General features: G+C 40.5%; 1 protein-coding gene across 1 annotated transcript in view; it reads right to left on the bottom strand.

Annotated features, from left to right (window-relative positions):
* Tmem236 (transmembrane protein 236) overlaps positions 1-18,364 on the bottom strand; it is a 57,273-nt gene that overhangs the window by 1,314 nt on the left and 37,595 nt on the right. The window lies entirely within an intron of this gene.

The raw sequence follows: 18,364 nt of genomic DNA, 5'->3' as shown, positions 1-18,364 counted from the left end.
GGAGGGAGGGAGGGAGGGAGGAAGGGAGGGAGTTGAGGAGAGAAGGAAAGGGAAGGGAGGGGAGAGAGTAGGGACTGCTCAGTTGGTAGAATCCATATAGAAAGAAGAGAACTAACCAATGGTTCTGTGATGTCCACATGTCCCTCTTGGCAAACCCATCCCTGAACACACATGTAAAACCTAAAATTCAAATTGAAAATAAAATTCTATGCGCTGGAAATGTATGTGGCTAGGCAGCAACAATTATTATCTCATACCATTCAGCTGGAGCATCCAGAAGACCTGAGTTCAGTGCCTAGCGCCCATGTCAGGTGACTCACTGCAACTGCAGCTCCAGCTGCAGGGAGACCCAAGGGCTCCATCCCCAATGTGCACCTGCAGGCGCCTGTGCATACACCTCCACAAAGACACATAATTAAAACAAATGCTTTAAATATTAGTTCTTAAAATAAAAGTCCAAATCTTTGGCATGAAGAAAACAATAACTGAGTGAATGACATACTAAAAACATCCCAGAGGTTCTTGGCATGTTGATATTTTTCTGGATATGAAACCTAAATTACTTTCACAATTTGGCAGAAAAGGCATTTTTGACTACTTATTCAATCCTTGGAACAAATGAAGAAATGATTATCAACCCATTTCTAGTTTTAGAAACTGGAACCCACGAGGTTAAATGATGGTGCAATCAGGCTCAATGGCAGAGCTTGATCCCTCAGTCGGAATGGCTCCATTCAGTTGACAAACGTTTAATGTTATACCTGTTATTGTCTGTGTAAAAGTGAGACAATGTGTGCTAATTATAAAAGGCATGAGTCTCAAAACTAGGTGAATTAACCAGTTTACCAGTTTTTCATTCAGTAAGACGAAATAGGTTCACAGGACTGACTATCCACTGTATATATATATATACATTGAGCTCCCTAGCATGGGAGTTCAATGCTAAGAGGGAAAATCTGCTTGAGCCACAGAGAATCTTCATGAAAATAGGTAGGTAGGCAGTTCTTTCCCAGAGGTTTAGAAGCAGACAACAGTGGTCGGTTAACTCATCATATACGGGTCATAAGCTTGTAAATATACAATATACCTGTCAACTGAATGAGAATATCCCTGATCCCTATCACACTCTTTGTGTGTGTGTGTTTGTGTGTGTACACTGTGCATGTGTGGGTGAATTGCGCGCACAGGAATACATGCATGTGGATAATAGCGGTCCACTTTGGATGTTGTTCCTTAGGTGATGGTCTCCTTGTTTTTCCATACTGGGTCCCTCACTGGGAAGCAGGGTTACCGACTAGGATAAACTGACTAGAGAAAAACACCCAGAACTCTACCCATCTCTCCTCCCCACTCTTAGGCTTACAAATACCTGTCACAATCCCCAATATTTTTATCTTCATTTTTTGAGATTTATTTTATCTGTATGAGCATTTTGCCTACATGTATAGCTCTGTCACATGTGTATCTAATCCTAACAGGCCAGAAAGAGCATTGGATACTTTGGAACTAGAGTCACAGGTGGTTGTTAGCCACTAGATGAGTGCTAAGAATCAAATCCCCAGTCCTCTGGAAGAGTAGCCAGTGTTCCTGAGTGCTAAGTAGTCACTCCAGCCCCATGTCTAGGTTTCACGTAGGTTCTGGGGATTGGACTCGGGTCCTCATGCTTGCGTGTGAGCACTTTACTGACTGAGCCCTCTTCCAAGCCCCTATTACACATCATTTGTCGAACACTTAATCACATAAACACCATTTTTTGGTTGCTAAGATATTTTTATGTCATCATATGTAAATGTTTAATAAACAGCATTTTCTCCTGCTGGATCTTTTTTTCCCTTTTTTAAAAATTTTAATTTATTAATTACAAAAACAAAAACAAAATAAAAAATAAACCCTGTTTCCTCCCACCTCTCCCTGCTCACCAACATACCCTCTCCCACTTCTTGACCTTGGTATTCCCCTACACTGGGGCATAAACCTTCATAGGACCAAGGGCCTCTCCTCCCAATGATGACCGACTAGGCCATCCTCTGCTACATATGCAGCTGGAGCCATTAGTCCCACCATGTGTGCTCTTTGGTTGATGGTTTAGTCCCTGGGAGATCTGAGGGTACTAGTTAGTTCATATTGTTGTTCCTCCTAAGGGGCTGCAAACCCTTCAGCTCCTTGGGTCCTTTCTCTAGATCCTTCACTGGGGACCCTGTGCTCAGTCCAATGGATGGCTGTGAGCCTCTATTTCTGTATTAGTCGGGTACTGTCAGAGCCTCTCAGGAGATAGCTATATCAGGCTCCTGTCAGCCAGCACTTGCTGGCATCCACAATAGTGTCTGGGTATGATGATAGAATATGGAGAGGATTCCCAGGTGGAGCAGTCTCTGAATTGTCCTTCCTTCAGTCTCTGCTCCACACTTTGTCTCTGTGACTCCTTACATGGGTACTTTGTTCCCCCTTCTAAGAAGGAACGAAGCATCCACACTTTGGTCTTCCTTCTTCTTGAGTTTCTTGTGGTTTGTGGATTGTATTTTGGGTATTCTGAGCTTCTGGGCTAATATCCACTTATCAAAGAGTACATGCCATGTGTTTTCTTTTATGACTGGTTACCTCACTCAGGATGATATTCTCTAGATCCATCCATTTCCCTAAGAATTTCATAAATTCATTGTTTTTAATAGCTGAGTAGTACTCCATTGTGTAGATGTACCACATTTTCTGTATCCATTCCTCTGTTGAGGGACATCTGGGTTGTTTCCAGTTTCTGGCTATTATAAATAAGGCTGCTATGAACATGGTGAAGCATGTGTCCTTATTACATGTTGGAGCATCTTCTGGGTATATGCCTAGGAGTGATATAGCTGGGTCCTCTGGTAGAACTATGTCCAATTTCCTGAGGAACCGCCAAACTGATTTCTAGAGTGGTTGTACCAGCTTGCAATCCCACCAGCAATGAAGGAGTGTTCCTTTTTCTCCACAACCTCTCCAGCATCTGCTGTCACCTGAGTTTTTGATCTTAGCCATTCTGACTGGTGTGAGGTGGAATCTCAGGGTTGTTTTGATTTGCATTTCCCTGATGACTAGGGATGTTGAACATTTCTTTAGGTGCTTCTCAGTCATTTGGTATTCCTCCGTTGAGAATTCTTTGTTTAGCTCTGTACCCAATTTTTTAATATATTTTATCAGCCTCACAAAGTTTATTGAGAAAATATTCTAAGAAGTCCTGTTACTCAGACAGACCAAAAGTAAAGGGAGTGTTCAGTGGGAAGATCCAAAAGTCAAAGAGACAATGTCAATAAAAACTAGCTAGACTGAAAGTAAACACGTTGTGCGATAAGTTTTGCTTCGTGACTAAGTTTAGTTGCTCAGATAAGACTATTTATTAAGTAGACATTGAACCTCAGTCATTTTTCATGTAGTTAATTATTTAAAAATTTTAAGGTTAAACTAAGTTTTTATATGCTACAAAGATTATCTAAGTTTGTATTTCTCTTTTGTTTGTGTTGGGGATGCAATGGATGCAGTGTGTGTGTGTGTGTGTGTGTGTGTGCAATGGATGTGGTGTGTGTTTGTGTGTGTGCGTGTTTGTGTTTGTGTATGCGTGTTTGTGTTTGTGTGTGCATGTTTGTGTTTGTGTGTGTGTGTGTGTGTGCATGTTTGTGTTTGTGTGTGTGTGTGCAATGGATGTGGTGTGTGTTTGTGTTTGTGTGTGCATGTTTGTGTTTGTGTGTGTGTGCAATGGATGTGGTGTGTGTTTGTGTTTGTGTGTGCATGTTTGTGTTTGTGTGTGTGTTTGTGTGTGTGTTTATGTGTGTGTGTGCGTGTGCAATGGATGTGGTGTGTGTTTGTGTGTGTGTGCGTGTTTGTGTATGTGTGCGTGTTTGTGTTTATGTGTGCGTGTTTGTGTTTGTGTGTGCATGTTTGTGTTTGTGTGTGTTTGTGTGTGTGTGTGCGTGCGTGTTTGTGTGTGTGCGTGTTTGTGTTTGTGTGTGCATGTTTGTGTGTGTGTGTGTGTGTGTATACACACATGTAGAAGCCAGAGGTTGACTTCAGGGGCTTTCCTCAATTGTTTCCTCAATTGTTGTACTCCTTCTTCTTTCTTTCTTACTTTCTTCCTTCCATTCTTTCTTTTCTCTCCCTTTCTTTTATTCAATCATTCATTCATTTTTAACAAAATGTGATTATTCTTTTCTTTCTTCATTGAACATAGATTTTTTTCTCACATAATATATCTTTACTACAGTCCCTCCTTCTATTCCTCATGGTTTATCCCATCTTCCCTCCCATCCAGATCCATTTCTGTCTCTCTTTAGAAAACAAACAGGCTCCTAAGGGATAATAATTAATGTAATAAATGTAATATAATATAATATAACATGATAAGCAAATCTAATACATTGTAACTGAACAAGACAAACAATCGAACAGAACAAAAGAACCCAGGAGGCTCGGCAGCCATCTAGGAAAGGGTAAAGGCATGCAAGTAAATAAAGACTTTTCTGGAGATGGGTCACCATGTGCATGGCCTCAATGGGAGAACTCTGAGGTAAGGTCCCAAGAGCTTTCATCCCAGGATTGCTTCTTGCTACCGATATGCCTTTCCTGTCAGTCTTATACAGCCTAAGGATTCCTGATCACCAACCCACCCTATTGAGCAGATTTTCTGCAGATCAACATAAAGATACACAATCATGTAGTAATGCTGTGTAGACAAACTGATGATTTCATAATTCCTAATAATGATTTTATAAAATTTCTAAGTTTATACACGTAATTTCTAGCCCTCTAAAAGCTACAGATAGGACTCTGAAAACCTTCATGTGTCATGGGCTAATGGCACTAGGATAAGCATGCAGGCTTGGAACAAGTTTACAGTCAGGGAAAATACTACTTCTATGTTAGCTGTGAGACGATTATCTGGTAACTAAAGGTCATAAACTGAGAATGGACAATTTATTGTAGGTTCAAGGACAAAAAAAAATATTAACTAGTTTATCTATACAAAGCTTCAAAACTAATGAAATACAAGGTAAATGATTTGTCTCTTAACAAAATCATACTAAAAATAATTTATGCCATAAGAATTATTGTTTTAAACTTATAATGGATTTATAGAGCTAGTAACAGGTAATGAATGTTTAGTCAGGTACTAGTTTTAGTTGGAAAGGCATGCAAACATTTCTGTTGCAATTCATTATGACATGAACTTTATGCATGCCTATATGACATCAACTATTGTCTTGAACTTGCTATGAACTTCTAACATATAAAGATGCTTGGAAAATCAGGTGATCAGTTATCCTGAGAGAGTATAAGACCTAAGAACCAAAAGGGAATGATGGTGTGGCTTTCTATGGCTTCACCCAGAATGTATGTTTTTTCCTCTATGAGTGAATAAAGTTTGGATGGAACTTGCTCTATGGAGCTTTACTTTATTCATCAAATATGTGTATGATATGTATATGTGTGTGTATGTATGTATGTATGTATGTGTATGTATGTATGTATGTATGTATGTATGTTTGTAAAACAAATGGAGCTTCTTTTCCTGTTTCATCCAGAGTGAGTGGTTTTAATTCTATGAGCATGTGAGCATGGGTTAATGAACTCTGAGGCTCTTACCTGATCAGCAAGGGGCTTAAGGGTAAAAGAATAGAGTAAGCTAATTCCTTTACTTATATCCCTGCTGCCAAACAGCAGGTGTTAATCACCAGAAGTCAGAAGCTTTTCGCCACAAAATAGAAAAGAATTAAGAAAGATGAATATTACCAAAAGTAAGCAACTTTTGCTCTAGGAAAACTAAGTTTTGTCCCTGAAAACCACTGAAAGCCATGGCTACCTTCCTTAGAGTACTGGCATAGTGGCTGGCTGGCAGTACAAGAGAAGGCAAGAGAATCAGAGAGCCAGCCATTCACACACTCAGGATCTCATAAAAAACACTAAAATTGGAAGCCATAGTATATATCTGGAGGACGTGGTACAGGCCTGTGCAGGTTCTGTGCTTGCTGAGTCAGTCTCTTTGAGTTCCTGTGAGCTTTGATAATGTTAATTTAGAGGGCCTGATTTCTTGGTGTCCTTCCTCCCCTCTGGCTCTTACACCCCTCATTGGTCATAGAGTTCCTTGAGCCCTAAGGGGAGGGATTTGAAAGAAACATCCCATTTAGAGATGAGTATTCCAAGGTCTTTCACTCTCTGTATAATATCTGGCTTTGGATCTCTGTATTTGTTGCCATCTGCTGCAGGATGAAGTTTCTTTGATCATTGCTGAGCAACTCTTTGGTGACCAAGAACCAGAGACTAGATAACCCAGAGACTTAGAGTAAAAGCCAAATACTACTGCTCCGGGGGAAAAGAAAGTAACATTAAGATGACTCCTTGTAACATTCTCTATACTCAGAGATCAGTGCCACTCACTTTGCTTCGTGTTGTTGTTTTGGTTTGTTTTTAACACAAATAATATGGATTTCTATTTTTATTTCTTTTATTCCTGATGTTATAATGTAGTTTCATCATCCCCCCTTCCATTTTCCTTCTTAAACCCTTCCATATATTCCTCCTTGCTCTCTTTCAAATTCATGATCCCAGATTTTATTAATTAAATTGATGTGTGTGTGTGTGTGTGTGTGTGTGTGTGTGTGTGTGTGTAGGTACATGCATGTACTCCTAAGTACATAAATACAATGTATTTAGCCTGTATAGTGTTACTTGTATGTATATGTTTTAAGTAATGACTATTTGGCAGTGGACAAACATTGCTGTGCTCTTCTCTTGGGAAGAAAGGCTTTCAGTGAACCTGGGGCCCATTGATTTGATAAGGCTCCTGGTAATGAGTGTGAGGTCTCTTCTTCTTCACACCCTCCCCTGCACCTACCTCGACACCTTGGTGTCTGGCTTTCTGCTTTGGTGCTGGGGGTCTATAAGAATATTCCAGGATTTATAATCCCTATATACCTCTTTCATCACAGTAGAAGTCACAATGGTCTGAATGGTTATCATTTCTCAAACCATACTAAAAGAATATGACATTCTATAAGTAATTATTGCTTTAAATCCCAAAAGGATCCTCTTTTTAAGCTTGGATGCTCACTTCTACATTTCACTTAACTCTTAAAGAATTAGTAGAGTGCTGGGAGATAGTGCAGTTGGTAAAACACTGGCTGTAAAAGCATGCATTTGGTTTGACCCCAGAATTCACATTTTAAAAGAATTGTGGATATGGAGAGGTAGAGACAGGCAGCTCCTGAGGGCTCATTTGCCAGGCAGCCTGGCATAATGATCAATGTGCAGCCTAGTGAGGAATCTTCTTTCAAAAACAAAGTGGACATCTGCTGAGAAATGACACTCAAGGTTGTCAACGTTGACATCTGACTTCTACATATACATACCATTGTGTAACAGTCTCCTCTGAGATTGAAAGAGTCCATCCTGTAGGGAATATCTGTAAGCAGGACAGTAAAGAACTCAAAATGGCTTCAGGAAGTTCTTAAAACTGACCACATTCACTAGGCTCCTCCCTGCCAGAGTAAGCCATAAAAGCTGAGGGTTCCTCTCAGACTAAGGAAACTGAGCCAAAAAATGAGAGATTAAGACAAGTTGCAAGGAAGACTCGGAGGCCAGACCAGCAACCAAGAAGAAACAAAAGCCAGACAAGCTCCTTGGAAGATGTTTAGAGCATCCAAACACCTGAAGAAAAAGACCTACTCCAGCCTGATGAGCTGCCTGCAGGCTGTGTGGGACACTCCAGGCTCCCAGCTCTCTGAGCTGTCATCCAGACACAGCTGGTTTTGCTCCTGTAATTAACTCCTCACCCATACTCCTCTCAGTAAGCCCAGTTAAACTATCTGATTCACCAAGTTGGACTTTCTTGGTATCAGTACTTTGGTCATTACCTGGGGTGAATAGATAGATATGTGTGTTGTGTTTCCCCCAATAAAGTTTTTTTTTTCACACAACACATGTGCTCATGCACTTATATAGACAAATGAAAGAATTCAAAAGAAAATACATTCCTAAAGTATGTCATGGTGTAGACAACTCTCCTTTGCTTCATTTAGTAGACAAAGTTATTTGTATGAAAAACAAATCTCAGCTGTTGAAAACAGAAAAAGTGGAAAACAAAAGAGTCTGTGTATATATGTGTGTGTACGTATATATGTGTATGTATATGTATGTATGTATATGTATATATATATGTATATGTATAAATTACAAGAAAGCAGAGGAGACCCTATCAGAGAAAATGAAGGGGACCAGCAAGAGAGGAGAAGACAGAAGGCCAGAGGGTGTATATGAATACAAGTGACATGCATCAACAAAAAAGGATAAAGGAAAAAACTAAAATCCCTTTTGCCAACCTTAAGAATACCACATACAATATCAGCTTGACAAATAATTGCAAATTCAGCTTTGTTTTAAGGCCAGGAAGTGACACTGTAAGAAGTGACACATTATGGTCACTAGGAGTTATAATATCTAAGAAGAGCTGTTGGTCAGAGCACTGAGTCCTTAGCTAGGGTTTGGTTTTGAAAATATACTGAGTCAGTGTATCTTTAATAAAATTGGGTCTGGGAACACCATATGTCACTCCAGCTCAACGGGGATGAGTTTAGATTTGGGGGTATCATCCTGATTTCCAGTGTGATGAGCTAAAACTATGAAGTAGGGATCTCCTCCTCTCAGTGGGGCAAAAGTGAGCTTAAAAAGCCAAGAAACATGTGGGTCATTGGAGCATACCAGCAATGGCCTACCAAGAACAGAAATGCTGCAAGTTCAACACATGACTCCAAGACTATCATCCTTTTCAAGTTAACACTGCTTAAATTTTCTCCTACAGTCTTCTTGCTGTTAGTTATTTGTTCTATTTGGATGGATGGATGGATGGATAGATAGATAGATAGATAGATAGATAGATAGATAGATAGATAGATAGATAGATAGATGGATGGATGGATGGATGGATGGATGGATGGATGGATGGATGGATGGATAGATAGATAGATAGATAGACAGACAGATAGATCAGCAAAATGAACAAGAGATTTGAGCTTAGAGACTCAAGTTTTCCTGAATGCAATGAAAACTATAGTGCATGGGTGTCCATGACTGAAACAGCTTTCTGTCTTTACTCTTCCAAATGAACAATTAAAAAGACATTATTTTGGCAACAGGTAGAGTTTCAGAAGGTAACCTTTGCCTGCTCTACTTTACCATGTACTTGTATTGGTTTATTTCTATCTCTCACTTACTCCCCTGATGTCTTGGTGGCTCTCAAGGAGAGTATATGACACACCAGAGCAAAGGCATTTTTAGATGATGTGTGTTCCTCTTGCAAAGAGAAGGCCATAAATTATATAAATAGAGTGAAGAAAGGCCACAGGGTGGACTGGAAGGGAGAAAACTTGAAGATCCAGGGAGGAAGCTGATACCAAAAGTCACAAATTAGACTCCCCATTGGCTCTTCTGATCAAACAAATGTTAGGATACCACATAAAAGCTGAGCATGTGTGTGTGTACACACTTATAATTCTAGCACTTGGGAAGCTGAGATAGGAACACCATGGATTCAAAGACAGTCTACATGGCAAAGGCTACAAAGCAAGATTTTGTCTCAAAAAGTAAGAAGGCAACTGAATAAACAACATCACTGCATCAGGCCTAAGCTAGACTTTAGAAAGTTATGAAGCAAGTAGGATGGAGATAGACCTGACTGCTAAGAATCCAAGCCTCCCACAGTCAGTGCAATAAAGGATAAAATAAAAGTTAATTAAGGGTCTTGAAAAGGAAAGTATGGTTATCCCATGGGATTCATTCCTAGGATGTTCATAGGATACCAAATTCAAGGATGCTCTAGTTCATTATAAAAATGATGCAACAATTACAAATAAGTTATCCATATCCTCCTGTGGACTTTAAATTTTCTCTATGCTGCTTATAAATACCATACATCAAGAATGATTTTTATGATATATATTTTTTAAGGGATAATAGAAAGAAGTCAGTTCATAGGCAGTGCAGATGTAATTTTTCTCAGGCATATACTTTTTGGTATGTATTCCTGCATTTGTACACTGGCATGTCTATGTGTGTGAAGGCCAGCTGACTTGCATGTGCCCCTCACTTGTTCTCTGCCTCATCTTTTCAGGCAGATTCAGCTAGACAGGATGGCCAGCAAACCCTACACAGCTTCTCTCCACTTCCCCAGCTCTGGGATTGCAACCACCTGGATTTTCTTATATGTATTCTGAGGACCTCATGCCTGCACAGCAAGCACATCACCCACTGAGCCATCCTCCCAAACCTTTCGATCACTTTTGATGTAAGGTTGGTGAATCTGTGGGTGCAGAAACCACAGATGGTGGGGGAGACGGGGCACCTGTAAATTCTGTGATGAGGTACAATCACGGGGTCTCAAAATAACCATAGAGGCTCAAGAAGAACTCATCTGAGAAATGACAAAAAAAAAAGGAACTTGACCAGAAGTGGGAGTAGCATACATCAATATCCTTCTGTCATCAGAAATTGAAAGAGTTGCTGAAAGACTGGGGAAGCAGAAGGGAGGAAGCAGCAAGAGTTGACACGGACTGTTGTATGCCTTGGGGAGTTAACACGGACTGTTGTACGCCTCGGGGAGTTAACACGGACTGTTGTATGCCTCGGGCACAAGTCTAAGCTCCTTCTACTTAGAAAGTCATGTACAAAACCCTAGCCACATGGACACCTCCTGTCTCCTCCTTAAAATGATGAACAAACTGGGGTACAGGCAGATTAAAAGATAATTTTCAAGATTACAGAATTCACAGAACTTGAATCCCAAACCCCTAAACACTATACAACACTGTCTGCGAATAAGACCTGTGTGGCCAAGATAAATGTTTCAGACGTTATTCTAAGCTCCGTAGTAGAAACTTTTTTTTTTAAAGATGTGAACAAGAGAAAGACCCACTTGAAGAATAGAAGGCTCTAGGACCAAGAGGACAAGTGAAGTCAACAGAGACATAGTGACACAATGTGATCTCAGTTCTCTGGACACAAAGAATTACTGGGAAAAAGTAAGATTGGTCTTAGCCAACAATCTCTGAACTATTTTCTCTGAGAGGAGCATATTCTAAAGAAAACTCATCTCTAATGATTCAGACAGAACATTGTGAGGAAGTACAGAAAGTTAGCTGCTGTTTTAATATTTCATTAAAAAAAAAAAAACAGGTAGTCACAAAGCATGTGTCAGCATGCCACTGTAGAGGACAAGAGGAAAAACAGACAATGTGCTTGAGTGTGCACCATGGAAATGCTGCTCATTGTGATGCTGACACTCTAGACTCTGAGGTGGCAAAGCCAAACAACAATCCAAGCTAACAATGATGAGATGGAGCTCCTGCGTGGCATAGCTTTAATTAAATTAAATTAAATTGATTAGAGAAGAACAGAAAATCAAGAAAGTAAAGCAAACTAAGAATGACTGAGCTTGTTAGGTTTGATCATGGGTGGCTTGGTACCCATGGGGAAAGTCCACAAGTTTGAGAAATAGGATTGATTGTACTACTGTCTTAAGATCGTGAAACAATTCCTCGTATTTGCCCATCCTACTGCAAAGAAGAATATTGTCCTGAGAGTACTGCTATCTGGAGTAGTAAGGGCTTATACCCTCAGGCAAGAGCTCACAGTGAGCACCCCTTCCCAATTCTGGGAACACTAGTCAGGGATTCACTTTAGCTGTGTGAATTGCTCTTTATAGGAGTGTTTACACCACAGACACTGGCAAATGCTAGGAATCAGGGACTGGAAGATGGCTCTTAGCCAAAGCATTTCCAATACAGGCAAGAGGGCCTGAGTTTAGACACCAAGCACCCATGTAAGAGATGGGCAGGGTGGCTTCCTTCTGTAATCATAGTGCTAGGGAGTCAGGCAGGATCCAGGTCAACTGGCAAGCTCTAGGTTTATTGAGAGACCCCATCTCAAAACAAGGCAGATGACTAAAGACTGAGCTAGCCATTCTGCCATCAGATTCTGACCTGCACATGTACACATACATGTGTGTATGCACCATCACACATTTGCACACACACCTATGAACATAACATGCATGCACACGCACTCACACACACACGTGCACACACACCCTTAGAAGTCAGCTTTCTCACTCAGAGTTCCATACTGGAGAACAGCTTGTTAAACACTGATCACCATATTAACTGCTCCCAAAAACATATGCAATTTCTGCCAAAATGATGAGGTGAGCGAGGAGAAAAAGAAAAGAAAAAGAAACATAAGAGGCATGTAAAGGAAGAAAAAAGGAGCAACTCAAGACAATGAATCAGCCTGTCTTCATTTCGGGAAGAGCACTTCCTAGCTGTGAAATAGCTGCGCTAACTTCTATTCAAAAGGTGATGCACGATTATTCAGAAAATTCAGAATCCCTGGTATCCAGTTTCAGTTCCTTGCTAAGCATTGCATAGATCTGCTAAGAGAAGTCTGTGTCATCTCCGGGCTTTAAGTGTGAAAGCTGTAATGGAAATCTGCTCTGAGAATCCAGCTGGAAGGCTGGAGGTTTAGAGGCTGTTTCCCTCGGCTGCTGTTACTCCACTGATGGTGCTAATGCTGAACCAGAACTGTTGAACCTAGTGCTTCAGTGTGTAAAGGGATTCCACTTCTGATCTGTGAAAAAGCTTACTGAGTAGAACTTCCTGCCACCCCCCAGCTTCTGGTGCAGGCAATTCTGATCCCCCCCACCCCCAGTTAAAATAAGGTTGGAGAATAGGGATTGCCTTACTTTGTATGCGAATAGAAAACAATTACAACAGTATACATTTATAGCATCTACACTTCTAAACACGTTCTGTATATAAAATGATAAAACAACATGCCAAATACTTAGGCTCAAATAATTCAAAACTTAGAAAGTAAAACACTTCAGTATTTTCTGTACTGTTACAAATAATTGGGGGACTCAAAGTGTCCAGATAGAGACTAGTTTTAGAAATGTTGGTATTGAGCTGAAGCTGGGTGACAAATGGCAACCCACATGAAAGTGAGCTTATTCGTGGCCTTCAGAGCACCTATCTCAGCTTTATTTATACATACTCAGTGGTATGGCTTAACATCCTCTCAAATCCCCTAGATGGATGAGCATTCTGGAAAAGGAAGAACTTACAGTAAGGTAGTAAGCCAAAGCATGGAAGCATGGTCCCAAAACAATGCCTCTGGCTCTACAGAAAGAAGTGCTTTGGAGTCCTGCATAGGCTCGACCACTCAGATGGGCTCCTAGCCCTGTCCTTACATAGACTGTAAGACTGAGTCCCTTCAAACACCCTTGAGGACATCTGGAAAAGCTGGCACTGTAGCCTGAGAACTATGTAGTTCTATGGTAATAGAAGATGTGGTATAGCCATGGACCCAGAGAAGAATGACAGTCTAGTTCAACATTTGCATAGGACCTATGCAGAAAGAAAGGTTCCACCCCCAGCAGCTGTCATTCAAAGGATTTCAGAGGCCTGCCAGACAGGAGTAGCATCGAGGGTCATGGGGCTAGGGAATAAAAGCGCTGATGTATTTATTATTCAGAGAACACTGTGTAAGTTCATAGCAAGTAGTATTTACTCACATCCTAGTAACCGACCCATGCACACCCTGTGAAATAGAGGCCTTGGTGGCAGATTAAGAAAGGCAATGTTCCCATAGATAGGATCCCACCATCAACTGCACACAACATAACCACAGAGTGAAGGGAAACATATGCACCTGTGTAAACAGTCCCTTCTTGTCTAAGGTAAGTACATGTACACATGGAAACTCAATGACCTGGGCCTGTGATTACAAAGCTACGAAAAATGGAGCTTGGTCTTTATTGAAAAGAAATATAGACTGAGTTCTTTATATCTCTTTATTCTTATCAGACTCTCTAGAAATCTTAACATTTATTATCAAAACATCTTATAACTATTAGTATTCTTGTCTTGCGTACTAAATTTGTTCGTGGCTTTTTTCCCCTGGAGGAGAAAAGTGACAATTTTGTAATGCACCATTGAAAGCATCTAAAGCTGAGACTGGCCTTGCTGTCTGGAGCCCTGAGCAGACCTTGGGCCTGAACTCTGCAGCCAGTCCCACAACATCCAGAGGAAGCTCCACTCCCAGGTGCTCTAATGCACCCAGGATCATAGAATCAGAGGAGAGGAGGACATATCTGTCCCAACGCCCCTGGGAGTAACTAAAGCCAGCAGGATCCAGGGACGCAGGAACACACACACACACACACACACACACACACACACAAACACATGTCAGTGGCACAGGTTCCTTCTGGTCTGGGCCAGTGTCCTGAGCAGATCTTGGACCCGAACTCTGCGGCTAGTTCCATAACACCCAGAGGAAGCCCCCAGACTCTCTAATATTACCAGGATCCCAGGGGCTTGATCACACCAAGATCTCAGGGTCCCGGGGCAGCTTTATTCCCATGACCTCTGACACACCCAGGATCTCAGAATCACAGGATTCCAGAATCACAGGATCACAGAGACAACTAGACTCTGAGGAGTTCTGACACAATCAGGATCACAGGAAGGACAGGCTCCAGTCAGATATAGCGAGGTTCAGGTAGCAACATAAGCCACAAAAACCAGGGTTATTTGGCATCATTAGATCTCAATTCTCCCAACATAGCAAGTCCTGAATACACCATCACACCGGAAAATCAAGATTCAGATCTAAAATCACTTCTCATGATAATGATAGAGGACTTTAAGAAGGACATAAATAATTCCCTTAAAGAAATACAGGAAAATGCAGGTAAACAGGTTGAAGCCCTTAAAGAGAAAACACAATAATCCCTTAAAGAATTACAGGAAAACACAACCAAACAGGTGAAGGAAATGGACAAACCATCCAAGATCTAAAAGTGGAAATAGAAACAATAAAGAAATCACAAAGGGAGACACCTCTGGAGTTAGAAAACCTAGGAAAGAGATCAGGAGTCATAGGTGCAAGCATCACCAACAGAATACAAGAGATAGAAGAGAGAATCTCAGGGGCAGAAGCCACCATAGAAAACATTGACACAAACATCAAAGAAAAGGCAAAAAGCAGAAAGCTCATAACCCAAAACATCCAGGAAATCCAGGATGCACTGAGAAGACCAAACCTAAGGATAATAGGTATAGAAGAGAGTGAAGACTCCCAATGTAATGGGCCAGTAAATATCCTCAACAAAATTATAGAAGAAAACTTCCCTAACCTAAAGAAAGAGATGCCCATGAACATACAAGAAGCCTACAGAACTCCAAATAGACTGGGACAGAAAAGAAATTCCTCCCATCACATAATAATCAAAACATCAAATGCACTAAACAAAGAAAGAATATTAAACGCAGTAAGGGAAAAAGGTCAAGTAACATAAAAAGGTAGACCTATCAGAATTAGGGCAGACTTCTCACCAGAGACTATGAAAGCTAGAAGACCCTGGGCAGATGTCACACAGACCCTACGAGAACACAAATGCCATCCAAGGCTACTATACCCAGCAAAACTCTCAATTACCATAGATGGAGAAAACAAGATATTCCATGACAAAACCATATTTACACAATATCTTTCCACAAATCCAGCCCTACAAAGGATAATAGATGGAAAACAGCAACACAAGGAGGGAAACTACACCCTAGAAAAAAACAAGAAAGTAATCTTTCAAAAAACCCAAAAGAAGATAGCCACACAAACATAATTCCACCTCTAACAACAAAAATATCAAGTAGTAATAATCACTTTTCCTCAATATCTCTTAACATCAATGGACTCAACTCCTCAATAAAAAGACATAGACTAGCAGACTGGATACATACACAGGACCCAGCATTTTGTTGCATACAGGAAACACACCTCGGTGACAGACACTACCTCAGAGTAAAAGGTTGAAAAACAATCTTCCAAGCAAATGATTCCAAGAAACAAACTGGACTAGCCATTCTAATATCAAACAAAATCCACTCAGTAGAAACAGATGTATAAAAGTTGAGGTCTTAGACAAATGCACTTAGCACTTAAAAATGAGCAGAATGTGTAGAGACAAACACTTATCCAGGACTAATGGGTTATTCTGGGTCTTTTGTTGTTCCATATCAAATTGAGGATTTTCTTTTTATTTATGTGAAGAATGAGATGAGGATGTTGATTGTGATTTCACTGAATCAGTAAATTGTTTTGGTAGGAAGGTCTTCTTTTCGCAATGTTAATTCTACCAAGCTATACGCTTGGGACGTCTTCAAATTGTATTATGATTCTTAATCTCTTTCTTCACACATTTAAAGTTTTCATGTAGAGTTTTTTTACCTCTTTTGTTATGTGTATTCTCTATATTTTATTTTATTTGAGAAGCTGGGAAGAGGAGCGTGTCCATGATCTCTTTCTCAGCATGCTTGTTACTCATATGTATTGAGACTGGTAAATTTTGTAAGTCAATTATGTATCATAACACTTTGCTGAAATTATTGATAATTTCTACAATTTTTCTAGTCAAATTTTGGGAACACTGGGTATAAGATAATATAATCTTCAACTGAAAATAATTTGACTTAATATTTTCCCATTTGTATCCCTTCCCTTGCCTTATGCTCCAGCCAATGCTTCAATCACGATATGGATGAGCAGTAGGGATAGTGGGCAGTCCTCTCCCATTCCTGACTTTAATGGGGCTTATCAATGGTTTTATCCATTTAGGATGATATTAGCCATGGGTTTGCCATACACAATCTTTATTATGTTGGAATATGTTTCCTACAGTCCTACTTTTTCTAGGGCTTTTATTAAGAAGACATGTTGAATCCTATCAAAGACTTTTTCTTTTTCTTTTTTTTTTTTTGCTTCCATTGAGATGATCATATGATTCTTGTATTTTTTGTCCATGTATTTGGTTTATTACATTTATTTCTTATATATGTTTTAAAAAAATAAAAATAAAACAATGAAAAAATAAAGCTGAGGTTGGAGATGCTGCAGTTGGTACAGCACTTGCTTCACAGGCACTAGGACCTGAATTTGACACCAACATAAACATCTGGGGAGGGGTTGTTGCATGCTTGCCAACTCCATACTTGGGAGGCAAACGCCTGATCCCTAGGACTTCCTGACAAGCAAGCCTAGCCCAATTAGTGAGCCCCAAATCCAGCAAGTGATCCTGTCTCAAAAAAAACCAAGGTGGACAGTTCCTGAGGGACAACAGAAACATAGGCCTCCAGATAGATGTGCAGACACATGCATGTACACACAAACACACACATACACACACACACACACATACACACACAAACACACACATGCCTAACCTCATAAAATGGAGCCTGAACTCAAGGCTATTTAGCACTGACACCCTGTGTCTGCTGGCACACGGCTCATGCCAAGAGCATTTTGCGACCTGTCTCTGTAATCTAATCCTGACATCTGGTACTTCATTAGGAGGTATATATCAGAAATTTGACTCTCCTCTCCCCCACAGTCTGGGAAATGCACACTTATTTCTTCAGAAAAGGGAAAAAAGTCCTACAACTATATAGCTTTCTGAAACTTCCTTCTCCGTAGCAAAGGGAAAACAAGGAAGGGAACAGACTTGTTCTTAGAACAGCCCTGGACACAGTGTTCCTGAGACAGAGCCCCCAGCACATTGCCAAACTGCACATCATGGAAACCTAGCTTGCACTGTATGTGCCCATATTGTTTAATAAGCTGTTCCTTAAAAAGAAACAAAGAGGAACTCAAAATGTCATTTTATTCAAAAAATGTCCCATGTCCCCCTTTTGCCTTGTTTGAGGGTTCATACATATATACAGTGTCTTGTGATTATACTCACACATGCAGACACTTCCACTCCCCTCTGGTTTTCCCACTGCTTTTCCTATGACACCACTGTTCCTCTCTCCTAGTCCCAGGTAGCTGGACCAGTAGAGAAAGGACACCAGCCTCCTTGTTTGTTTCTTTTTTTTTACTAGACATTTTCTTTATTTACATTTCAAATGATATCCCCATTCCCTGTTTCCCCTCTGGAAAAAAAAAAACAAACTGTTACCTCCAACCTCCCCCTGCTCATCAACCTACCCTTTCCCGCTTCCTGGTCCTATCCCGTACACCGGGGCATAGAACCTTAACAGGACCAAGGGACTCTTCTCCCACTGATGACCAACTAGGCCATCCTCTGCCTTATCTCAGCCTCTGTGGAACATTTTATATTCAATTTAGTTAAGGTAGGATGAGCTGCATTCTAAAAAAATATAAAAGGTAATTAAATCCTTTGGAAATTTGGTGTTGGACTGTCAAGTTGAAGTTGGTATTTGTGCTAGTTCCTAAGTCAACCAACCCCAACCCCAACCCCAACCCCAACCCCAACCAACAACAACCCCAA

The sequence above is a fragment of the Mastomys coucha genome, unplaced genomic scaffold, assembly GCF_008632895.1.
Source record: "Mastomys coucha isolate ucsf_1 unplaced genomic scaffold, UCSF_Mcou_1 pScaffold15, whole genome shotgun sequence".
Classification (NCBI taxonomy): domain Eukaryota; kingdom Metazoa; phylum Chordata; class Mammalia; order Rodentia; family Muridae; genus Mastomys; species Mastomys coucha.
The sequence above is the reverse complement of the archived record's forward strand: the minus strand, read 5'-3'. Positions and strand labels throughout refer to the sequence as shown.